Source organism: Saimiri boliviensis, chromosome 2 (genome assembly GCF_048565385.1).
Source record: "Saimiri boliviensis isolate mSaiBol1 chromosome 2, mSaiBol1.pri, whole genome shotgun sequence".
NCBI classification, from domain to species: Eukaryota; Metazoa; Chordata; class Mammalia; order Primates; family Cebidae; genus Saimiri; species Saimiri boliviensis.
The window spans coordinates 41,254,811-41,267,403 of record NC_133450.1 but is presented as its reverse complement, the minus strand read 5'-3'; the positions used below and the strand labels follow the sequence as shown (position 1 = coordinate 41,267,403).

Genomic DNA, 12,593 nt, shown 5'->3' with positions numbered 1-12,593 from the left:
AAGTTGCTTCTACATTTTCCAGTATCTTTAGAGCAGTATCACACTCTCCTGGTACCAATTTTCTATATTAGTTTATTTTCACACTGCTATAAAGAACTATCTGAGACTGGGTAATTAATAAAGAAAAGGAGGTTTAATTAACTCTCCATTCTGCATAGCTGGGGAGGCTTCAGGAAACTTGCAATCATGGCGAAAGGAGGAGGAGAAGCAAGGAGAAGGGGCAGGGGGGATGCACCATACTTATCAAATAAGCAGATATCACAAGAATAGCAAGGGGGAATTCTGCCCCCACAGCTCAGTCACCTCCCACCAGGCCACTCCCCTAATACATGGGGATTACAATTTGAGATGAGATTTGCATGGGGACACAGAGCCAAACCATATGATATGCTTCATGTATTTTTTTGTTTAAATCTAAAAATACCTCTGGAAATCACCTTCTGCCCCTACCCTGGGTTTGCTGTCTTTTAAATGGTTTCAGTAGGCCATTTTTGAGCCATTCCATGGGTATGCATGGTCACTTTTTAATTTTCCCATATATGCAGTTGTTTTTCAATGTCCTTCTCCTCAATTTCTGGCTCCCAAAAAGAAAAATGAAGGTATGTGGAAAAGGTTATCAGCTGTTTCACTCTCCTAGGAGTCACTTCAGCTAGGATAGGAGTTGACAACAATGCAAAAGCATCTCTTTGTCTACACCTGTGTCATCAGAAGCAGCAATCAGAGCACAGATTCTAGGTATTTCAAAGACAGGTTCCTTTTTACCCACCTTGGCTCAAGCAAGCTGTTTGCAAACTGTTCCATGAACGCTGCTTGCCATGTGGCTGAAAGGTGGGAATGAGTATCTGCTACCACTATAAATGCTGAAAATGAATAGAAATTGACTACAATTTACTTTCTAAGAGTTCCCCTTGAAATTTCAAGCCTTCAGCAGACTCCAGAGTTCCCAAATACTTAAATCAGACAGATTCTGCCAATGCAATTGTTGTCTAGGTAGGGCGATGCATTCCTGGAGGTTTCTACTCCACCATCTTCCTAGCAGGCTCTCAAAATATTGTTAAAAGTTACTTTGGTGTTAATCTACTTCATTCCTGCTTTATCAATATGATTTTGTTTATAAAGTCTTTGACATATTAAATCCAAAAGCCATTTATTTTGCAAAAATAGCAATTACAAGGACAACTCCAATTTTAAAAAAGACTGAAAGGCAGTTGAATATTGACTAGTGACAAACACCAAGACATTTTCTACCAAAACTGGTATTCAGTTAATGTCCTCAGATTCCATGGTACGATCCGCGTGGTCCCTTTAGGTCAACATGTTGCTCACATAGATATTAAGATTCCTGCCCTCTTCGCCCTCTTTAGCTTGTGAAAGTTCATCCTGGCTTGTCTCTGTATTCCAAGAGATGCTGAACATTCATTTGCCTTTAGGCTGCATATGAAGGATTTTCTTATTGCTTTTAGGCCTCCACATCAGTTCATGATTCTTCTGTCATTCCAGAGAGTCTCACAGGACACAGTACCTCAAAAATATCTAGAGCCACAATTTATTGTTCACATCCCTTCATTCAAGTGAGACAGTACAAAGCTCCTGTTGTGAAGTTTATGTTTTTGATCTTAGACTTATTTTTGTCATCAGATGAACCCACTCTAAATCCTCAGTAAAATCCTCGAGTCCCACTTAATTTTCTGGTTAGGCTGACTGGGAACTTCCTTCTTGAACTGGAAATCTTATAGGTTACTTGGCTTAATAAATGAACCAAATTCCCAGGTTTTAGGTATTCAGATTCGTTTCCTATATGCTCTAGAAGAGTTAGAGATACTTTGGCCTGGGTATAAGTTGTTGATGTAAGGCAGAAAAAGAGATGGTATTCTCAGTTAGTATACCTTTTAGGACCATCTGCCGGTAATAGGGCTAAGAAAGCAAAAGGATGGATAGAGATTTAGGCAGGGGGATGATTTATGAGTTATCTGACATATGGAGAAGTGGAGTCAAAGCTAAAATGAGAGCACTTGAAAATTACAAGGCAAAGCTCTCAAGGTAGGAGAAAGAGGTAAATCAGAATTAGATACAGAGGGCTCAGTACGCCAGAGAGCTCTGTTGGACATATATACTTCAGATCATATCCTGAACCTGGCTCCACATTCTTTTAGAAACTGATTACTAAAGTAGCCTAGACTTTTCTGGACACATTTTCATGGAGGATGGGATACAGTGTTAAAAATATTTGGTGTCAATGAATACCCTATGAAATCAAGAACATAAACAGACAGTAGCTTGTGTCATGGAGACATAGTCTGCTCTACTCACTAGCAGTTCATGCCATAGACCATTTTCTTTTCCTGTTTCTGTCTATCCTTTTTTCCTTATCCAGAGCCAGGCAAGACTCTAAGATAACAATTCACAGTTCATCCATTAAATGTATATTGTGTGGCCATGTGATCGAGGGTCCACATTTATTACTCAGAACTTTTCAGTCACTATGTGCCATACTGTGGACTGTGGAAAAGTTAAATTTGCCTCAGTACTTTAATTAGTTCCAACACAGAAATTTCAATGAACCATCATGACAAGTGCTCAAAGGAAATGCCTGTGAGACAGACAACAGGTGACTCATTGCAAAGAATATAAATGTTAGATGTGCCAGGAACATAGTGTGCTTAAAGCTTTTCAGTGGCAGATGACTGAGATCCAGAGGTTCTTGTGAGGTGCACAGTGAGTGTTATCATGAGATTTTCAGACATGTTAAAATTTCTGGAAAATAATTGACACACCCACAAAATCACTAGTACAGCCTTCATCTTGGCGTACAGAATGGATGATGTCAATTCTATTAAACTCAGAGTAGAAGAGTTTTTAAAAGGTTAGCCTGTGAAGTAAGCAGATGTTGGTTTTATATAATCACTTATTTACCAGATACCAACTATCTAGAAAGGAACGTTTCTCCGTCTGAGTAAGGCTTTAAGTGGACCAAGAATGAGCATTTGAGTCATAAAGAGCAATGCGTACTGTAAAGAAACAAAAGCATAGTCAAATCTAATTGGATGATTAATCCTAAGAAAGAATGAGAGACTTAATAGGAGCAGACATTTGAACTTGTCCCTTTTCCATTTTCTCTTAGAGATGTGACATTTCATCCTTTCCTCAAAACCTAATAACCTTATATATATATAAAATAGTACATAATGTTCCCTTTGCTTCCAGTTTATCACTTAAGAAAACCTCTTTGTGAGTCTAAAGTTGTATATTCTTAGAGCCACTTACTTGCATACAAATGTATAGAAAAAATTGAAGAATGTAGCTTTCTCTTCTCTAATATACAAACTATAAGAGAGTTGAGTTTTTAAATTTGAGTACTAGAAGGTTCAGAAATCTATCTATGGCTTATTTGGCAGGGCTGGAATTGTGATGCATCACAGGATGCAGAAGCTCGAGGCTAGTTAAGTACCAGAAACCTCTCATCTCTTGTTATCTGGGTTTCCAAGATGATGAGAATATAGGAAGAAGCTAGAGGATCAGGTGTATTATCATGGCTAATCATCTTTCTAAAACTTTTTTTTTCCAGGACTCTCATGGTGATGGGGATTTTCTAGGCCAGACTGGTATCTTTCTCAAGTTATAAAAATGCCCAAAGAAATTTAAGAAGCTACAAATACTGGGAAGGTAAGTGTCGATCCATGTAACAAAATAGTTGAATGGCAAAGCATTCTAGAGGTACAAATTTGATAGTTTTATATCGCAGGCCCCACCACTGGTTGTTAGGGACCAAGTGGGGAAGGAATGGAATTTAGGAAATAATAAGCAAATTAATATATGGAAATAAGTATGAGGCGAAGAGCTTTAAAAAATGCTTATAAGAAGGTAACTGTGCTCCTCTTAACAACACTGAAACCAGTATTTTCCTGTTTCTGAAAAGAAGCAGGAGGATTATAAATTCCTCTGAATGTATAACAGAAAATAAAAAAGATACACCGTATCAAGTAGAAGAGAGATTTATGATCTGAAATTGGTACCTTTGTTCAGATTTGTGCATTAGCAAACAAGAATAGATCTTTTAAAATTGTTTGTCTTTAAAACATCTAAACTATAAGCACTTGAACACAGAGATATGCAAGAAGGTTATGAAGCTGATTTGAACTTCTCTGAATACAGAAGAAGACAAAGAAATACCGGAACAAGGGTATGAGAAAAAAATGTAATTTCCCTTACCCAGTCAGTATGCAGGCATTCATCAATGCACTAGTGAAAGGAATTTATGGTTAACACTGAATTCCCACACTCCCTACTGATCGTACAAATAGGGAGTGCAATTTATACTCCTACAATGACACATATGCATATGTGAAATTTGCTTGTATTGTCTCTTAGTGTGTTTCTGGTGGATTATGTTTTCTTACCTAGTAACACTTGTTGTCTCTATAAAGTCTTAAGATAAAACACAGTTTTCAAGAAAAGCCTGGACTATATTGACTCAAATACAATTACTGTGGAAAATGCCATCATTTCAGGATTGACAGAGAAAATCCACAGGGAAAGCGTGATTAGTGAGCTAATGTTCAGGCACAAAGAATTATAATACAGAAACTTGGGAGCCTGTGGAAAGCGTGAACTGTAGTGGAGGCCACAATTCTTCTAAGAGCCACAGTGTTTACAGGGAGTGAGCTACAAAACAGTTTGTGTGATATAAAGTGTGGTGGCTATGGCAACTGGGTATTAATCTGTGTGCTCCATCTACTTTTTCATATTTTATATTACTCGAATAAGTTCCTGAGTATGGGGTGGGAGAGCACAAATAAATGTAAAAGTTTACACTCTAAAAACTAAGAATTTACATAGAAAGACATTTTTGTTATGAAAGTAACCCAAGCCACAACAATGACCAAAAAGGCATATTGGTAAACTTCTGGGGCTTTTTTACAGCATATAAATAAAGAGTACACACTAATGTTCCAAATCTGCTTTGGTCTCTAATCTTAGTTTTGTAGCAGGTAGCTTGCCTGAAATTTTTTTCTGCCTGATAACTAATGTTGTTAACAATAAATTCTTGTTGTTTTTTAAATCCAGCAGGTTAGTCCCAACATCAAGACAATGTCAAGAGTGAAAGGGAGGATGAAGGCTTTTTTTGAGTGATTATTTCCTGGAACGTAAGTTAGATACAACAAATGTTGAAACAGGACTTATTTTGTGTTGGGGAGTTTTAGATACAAATGGAAGTCTAAAACACATGCTAAAATTAATACATATTGCAAGGCATTTATTGAAGAAAGACTTGAGATTGTGACCTTGAGGAGTGGCTTTGTCCAGAATAGAATAGGCACTAAGGCCAGATGGTACCTGCTACTAAAAAATGGAATCTTGTTATTGTTCCTTTTGCTCAGATTTAAATGCCTGAGCCAGCACTGTTATGCTACACATTTACTTCTCAGTTTCCTAAACAAGGATGACAAGTCTAATTTTATTATCCTTACTCTAGCAAAATACCCACTGTCATCTGTAAGGACAATATGATCAAGTCCTTTGGCTGAAGAATGCATTTCCTCAGCCATAATGTCACTAAATCTTCTAAATAAAATGGAAATTCAAACTTTACTTTTAGAAAAAAAAAATCACTATGCTGCATTTCTAAAAATAAGTTTTGTTCAGAAAGAGCTTCTGAAATGCTAGAGGGAGGCATTCTAGCTGACGTTTATAGTGAGTGGCTATGAAGTCTCCTAATTGATGTATAGTTAATAGCCTGACATTAACTCTAGTCATGGGTAAAATAAAGGTAAAGGATGGATGATCTGAAGCCTAGTGAGAAAAGACCAAGAGTAACGGTGATTGAAGTTCTGTGGGTCTTCTGGGTCAGACACAAATGCCTGCAGGGTCCAGGCTGCCATGCATATTTGTAAGCAGAAGTGGGTATAATAGAACATGTAACCTTAGGAACTATGACATGTGAAGCACACACATCTGGGAGTTAAAATTCAAATATGAACCATGAGTCTGTGATTCTGGGCCCAGAGAACTCATATTAAAATAGTATTTTGATTAAAAAATTGTAAAGCTAAAATCTAGGGAAAAGATTTTTATTAACCAAAAAATAATAAGTATTTAAACTCAATGCTTCATAGATTACAAGATCTAAGGTGAAAGAAAATTTTGGAGATAAAAGGAATGGAATCAAGGTACTAGGGCTCTGTTTTCTGCCACAAACCAAATTGAGAAAATGTATGGTGTTTTTGGTGACTCATTGAGAGAATGCTTTTATCATGTGGCAAGGGAAAAAACTCTTTTGGAAGGAATGAGACCATTTTGTCCTAATCAAAATATTAGAAAATGGCTGGAAATTCAGACATCTACTTAGTTGGAAGAAGCCTATTCTTTCCTAAAGATCAAGAGAAGAAAGCTCTTCCATGTTGTGATTCTTTGAATTCTTTTAATGTTCCAACAAACAATACAAGCCATGTGCACGTAAGGGCTAACTAACTGATATCATTCAGGAGTATTAGAGAGAGGCACGTAAGAATGCTTCTATACAGGACATAAAAAGGTACTTGGTAATCAGATCATTTGGTAGCAGCTACACTGTTTAAGATCATGGATCAGAAATGTCTTTAAGATGTCAAATAACTGAAAAAAAAATCATGCTCAGGGACAGGAATAATTAATATTGTTAAAATGGCCATGTTCGCCAAAGCCATTTATACATTTAATGCTATTTATTCCTACCAATGGCATTTCTCACAGAATTAGGAAAAAGTATTCATGTGGTACCAAACAAGAGCCTGAACAACCAAAGCAATCCTAAGCAAAAAGAAGAAAGCTGGAGATACCATACTACCCAACTTCAAACTATACTACAAGGCTACAGTAACCAAAAAAACAGCATGGTACTGGTACAAAAATAGACACGTAGACCAAGGGAACAGAATAGAGAAACCAGAATTTTTTCCTATTTTAAATGTTTAAAGTTCACCATTAAAGAACTCCCTATTCTATAAATGGTGCTGGGTAAATGGCTACCCATGTGCACAAGACAGAAAATGGACCCCTTCCTTTTACCATACACAAAAATCAACTCACAATGGATTAAAGACTTAAATATAACACCTCAAACTATAAAAAAGCCTTGCAGCAAGACCTAGAAAATACCATTCTGGACAGAAGCACTGGCAAAAATTTTATGACAAAGACTCCAAAATCAATTGCAACAGAAGTTACAAGTGGGACCTAATTAAATTAAAGAAAGGACTTTTGCACAGCAAAAGCAACCATCAACAGAATAGACAGACAAACTACAAAATGTGTGAAAAATTTGAAAAAATATACATCAGGCAGAGGTCTAATATTTAGCATGTATATGGAATTTAACACCATAAGCAAACAACCTCATTAAAAAAATGGGCAAAGGACATGAACAGACACTTCCCAAAAGAAGACATACACATGGTCAACAAGCAAATAAAAAAGTACTCAATATCACTAATCATTAGAGAAATGCAAAAATAATAATAATTGAAAAAAACTACAGATGCTGAGGAGGTTGTAGATAACAGGGAATGATTATACACTGCTATTGGGCATATAAAGTCGGTTAGTCACTATGGAAAGCAGTTTGAAGGTTTCTCAAAAAATATAAAGCATAGCTAACATTTAACCCAGCAATCCCATAATTGGCTATATACCCAAAGGAGTATAAATTGTTCTACCATAAAAACATGTGCATGTATATGTTCATTACTGCACTACTCACGGCAGCAAAGATATAGAATCAACCTGTATGCCAGCAACAGTAAACGGGAAAAAGAAAATATATATATACAATGCAGTATGATACAGTCATAAAAAATGACAAAGTCATGTCTTTTCCAACAACACGGATGAAGCTAGAGGCCATAATACTAAGCAAATTAACACAGTAACAGGAAACCAAATACTGCATGTTCTTAATTTAGGTGAGAGCTAAACATTGATTACATATGGATACTAAGAAGAGAACAATAGACACTGGGGCTTACTTGAGGGTGTGTGGAGGGATGAGGATGGAGAAACTACCTATCAGTTACTATGGTCATTACCTGGGAGAGGAAGTAATCTGTACACCAAACCCCTGCAACACACAATTTATCTATGTGACAAACATGCACATGTACCCTCTAAACCTTAAATAAAAGCCGATCAAAAAATATCCTGGTCTCAAAAAGAAAAAAAAGGACTTTAAAATTTCATTCATTCACTCAACCAATACTGCCAGCACTAGGACTGTATCTGCAAATAAATCCCTGCTCCTTCAACTTCTAATCCAGTGCAATTAGCCGATAAATTAATGTATATTGAACATATCAGATAGTGATATGTGCTATGAAGAAAATGTAGTGTAATAAAATAATTGAGAGAGAGAACAGATGCTGTGATGGCAAAAGTGATAAGAGAAAACATCTCCGATAAGGCAACATTTGAGCTGAGACCTCGAGGAAATAATAGGGTGAGCCATCTCATTCCATTATGTTTGTGCTCTGGGCAGAAAACAGCAATTTCCAGTTGTTAAAGATCTGAAGATAGGAGTGGCGTTTTCATGTTTGAAGCAAAACAGGTCACTGTATATCAACTAAAGAGAAAGGAATGGTGGTAGCCCTAGTTACATTTGGTTACATTATGTAGTCCCTTGAAGGTCAAAGCAAAGACTGTATCCTAATTTCAGTGGGATAGGAAGCACTGTAGCATTTTGTGCAAAGAGGTTACACATTCACATTTTGAAACTAATAATATAGAGACCATTTGAAAAATACATTGTAGGAGTACAGGAACAGAGACTGGCTCTTCCGGTAATCCAAGCGAGAGGTAATGACTTGAATTAGGAGAGAAGCAGGTGAAGGCAAGAAGCTAAACTGCCTAGATTTGCTGATGTATTAGGTATGTAGAAAAAAAACAGTCAAAAGAACGGAGTTGCTGTTAACTAAGAAACATATGGATCTGAATGCAGCAGGTTCAGAGAGGAGAGGAAATGTAGGGTTCAGTTTTGGAAATACTGAGTTTCAGATGCCTTCTCCATGTGTAAAATTTGAGTAGGCAGCTGAGTATGAAGCTTTGGAGAGCTGGAGTTATAAATTAGGAGTTAGTACACAAAGACACAAAAAACTGCGAGTCTTGAAATCACCTGGGGAACGAGTATAAGGAGACAAGAAAAGCTATCCTAGGAATAACATTTAGACGTTGAGAACATGAGGCAATTCCAGCAAAGGGAACTAAGAAAGACTGACTTGTTAAAGGGAATTGAAGAAAATTATATCCTCGTAGCCAGGTGAAAAAAGGTGTTTTAAAGAAAATTAGTAAGCAAACATTAACTGTGGCTGTTTGGTAAAGTAAAATGGCCCCTGAGAACTGACTACTGGGTTTTGAAGTATACAACCAGCTGGTAACTTTGATTAGAACAGTTTCTGGAAAGTGGTCAGACAGAATCATGATACAGTAGAATCAAAATAGAATGAGCAATTTTGGAATAAGATTCATCATCCCCACCCCCACCCGAAATAAGGTAATAAGCAGACAACATATATGAGTCAATGAGTTAAGACGCTTGTTATAAAGCAATGAAGAACAGTGATCCCTAAGATACTAGAAACAAGTAGTTGAGCCCGGTAGTTCCTCCACTTGACAGTTTTGAGAGGGTTTCCAAGACTCCAGCACCAAAAATAGGCAGACTTTGGCAGTAAAATGACCAGCTTGTTCCATTTTGCATGGACTTTTCCATCTTAAAGTGAAAGTTCTGGATCTGACAATCCCCTTCTACCCAAATCCCATGTAACAGGAATAGTTGGTCACTTTACCTGAAGAACGTAAATTAAATTGGAGCTGAGAATCAAGAAAAGCAAATCAGCTACAGCTCACAGAGAGACCACCAGAGAGGAAAGAGCAGTACAGAGATCTGAAGGTCACCCTCAGTTTTTCAGCTGAGGATTGATTAGCATATTCATATAAGGAAATTGCCTGAGGCTGGGAAGGAAACAAATGAAAGGATTAAAGGCAACAAAATTTGTTTTTTTCTGATCAGAATAATCAGGAAAGTATCACATTTTATAGGACATTAGGTGAAGTAGTCAGAAGTATCTTGCCTCAGTACTGGTAATAATTAGCTCTAGACTAAACAATACTGTGGTTTCAACCTAACAAGTTTTTAAGGCTGAAAAGATCAAAGTGTTCACAAGTTATTTAAGTACATTCTAGAACAAAGCTCAAGAAGAGTTACAGGAACACAAAAATATGCAATGCCCAGAGAAGTAAAATTCACAGTAAGTGTCATCAAAAATTATCAGACATGAAAGACAGCAGGAAAATGGAGCAAATGGAGGCTCCTAAATATCCCTCCCCCCAGAGACACACCAAGTAAATCCCTACACACTGATCAATTCTCTGTTAGAAAAAGCCAGAATCCAGTTCAAAGACTCCCATACAGTGGACAACTGAAAAATTATCCAAATTCAAACACTCAGGAAAAGTAGAGATACACTCACTAACTCCACAATGAGTACAAGATCCTATGTTTTGGAAGGAAACCCCAGCTTTTTCCCAAGGAGAGGTTTGTACTACATATACAGTGCCACAATGCCCAAATTTCACAGTCCCTGCTGGAGCACCTGGCTCTTCATCTCTGTGCTTGAGAAGATAAGTGAAAAAAGAATGAAAACAATCTAAGAAACTTATGTGACACCATCAAGCAGAATATTATCACATGATTAGTGTGACAGAAGAAAAAGAGAAAGAAAAAGGAGCAGGAAACATACTCAAAGAAATAACAGCAGAAAATTTCCTAAATTAGGAAGAAGGAAATAGAAATCCCAATCCAGACTGGGCATGGTGATTCATGCCTGTAATCCCAGCACCTGGGGAGGTGGAGGTGGGCAGGTCACTTGAGGTCAGGAGTTTGAGACCAACCTGGCAAACATGGTGAAACTCTGTCTCTTCTAAAAATACAAAAATTAGCAGGATTTGGTGCTGGGGTGCTTATAATCCCAGCTACTCTGGAAGCTGAGGCAGAAGAATCACTTGAACCTGGGAGGCAGAGGTTGCAGTGAGCCAAGGTCACAACACTGCATGCCAGCCTGGGAGGCAGACTCTGCCTTAATTAAGAAGAAGAAGAAGAAGAAGAAAAATCCCAATCTAAGAAATGTATTTATTAGAACTAATAAATGAATTCAGTAAAAATTCAGTATGCCAAATCAAAGTACAAAACCAGAAGTATTTCTATACACTAATAGCAAACTATCTGAAAAAGAAATTGAGAAAATAGTCTGTTTTACAGGGAGGCTTCATTGGACTTACTCATTAGTTCACTATGTTGGCTAATATGAATGGCCAGTTATGTGTTGTCTCAACTTCTGTTTCTGAGGTCATAGCATCAGGTACCCAGTATTATTGACTCTAACAGTTATTTCTATGGCCATTGAAATATTTGAAGCACAGCCAGATTTTTCTCCAAATAGAAAAGTTGCTTGCTGTTAAAAGCTCTACATCACTTTTTTCTTATGAACTGTAGTACATACATCTGTATATTTCATTTTACCTTCAGTTAATACTAGGACAACAAGCAATGAAGCTCTGCCAGAATCTGTAACATAACAGCCATGCGACAACCAAGCTATTTATAAAACTTGTTACAAGACTCAATCAGTGGTCAACAATCTTATTGGATGGTGGTACACCAACAATAAAAAAAATCACAGATGCCTCCTTCACAAGGGTTGTGCCATAAGTTTTCTCACATGTTCTTACTATTGTGGTAACTCTCTACTTCTTAAAATTTTCTATAATTTTGTTGAAGATTGCATCGTCAGATTGTATGTAATAAAAAAAAAATCACGGTCTCGTGTCTGAATTCCACAGGGACTGAGCAGTGTATTTGAGCCATATTAATTCAGTTAAAGACATCCGTCAGGTTTATAAGATAATTTTTAAAATTGAATACAGAAATAAAATGAAACTGAAAGTCTTCTTCAACTTACTTCACTTGTAATTCTCAGTACTTCAAGTATGAAGTTGGGAGTAACAGGAAATAAAAAGCATCCCCAAACAAGGTGCAGCAATCCTTCAGTCTAGTAGTACTGAGCCACTAGAAAGGAAATACACTAAGGTGAGCCCTATCCTGGTAAAACCTTTTGGAAAATGTTCTGTACATTTCAATTCAACATTCTGTGTCAAGGTAAACCACAATAGGGGGAGTCTTGGTGGATTTGTGATGAATTTCAGCAATTTATTTGCCTCCACAGACGTCAGGCTGTGCTTGTTAGCAATCTCTACTGTTCTTCAGAACTCCATAAATGTGACCAAGAATACCACAGGAAAAAAAAAAGTTTTTTCTCAATGAATACTGTGGTCTAATCATACACCTGGTCTGAAAGGAGCAGCAACACAGGTGGTGAGACCCCAGGCTCAGCCATTCAGTGGGTGACTCCAAAGAGAGCATGGTTCCAATCTGGCCCACATTAGAGGGAACCAATATGCATGCTGAAGCTAAAAAATTTCTTTTCATATAAGGAATGAAATCTGGGAGAGAAAGGAATTGAAAACAATGTCAATGAAGAAAAATTTTGTTAATTGAACCTACTGAGCCAAGA

At 37.1% G+C, this 12,593-nt stretch overlaps 1 long non-coding RNA gene across 4 annotated transcripts in view; it reads left to right on the top strand.

Annotated features, from left to right (window-relative positions):
- LOC141583527 (uncharacterized) overlaps window positions 1–5,191 on the top strand; it is a 327,776-nt gene extending 322,585 nt beyond the window's left edge. The window contains exons 7-8 of one of the 4 annotated variants that reach the window (XR_012516167.1): window positions 3,566–3,663; window positions 5,065–5,191. This is a non-coding gene — a long non-coding RNA (uncharacterized LOC141583527). The remainder of the gene's footprint in view (window positions 1–3,565; window positions 3,664–5,064) is intronic. The other 3 variants (XR_012516168.1, XR_012516179.1, XR_012516174.1) reach the window with 3 other exon arrangements.
- The last annotated feature ends 7,402 nt before the right edge of the window (window positions 5,192–12,593 follow it).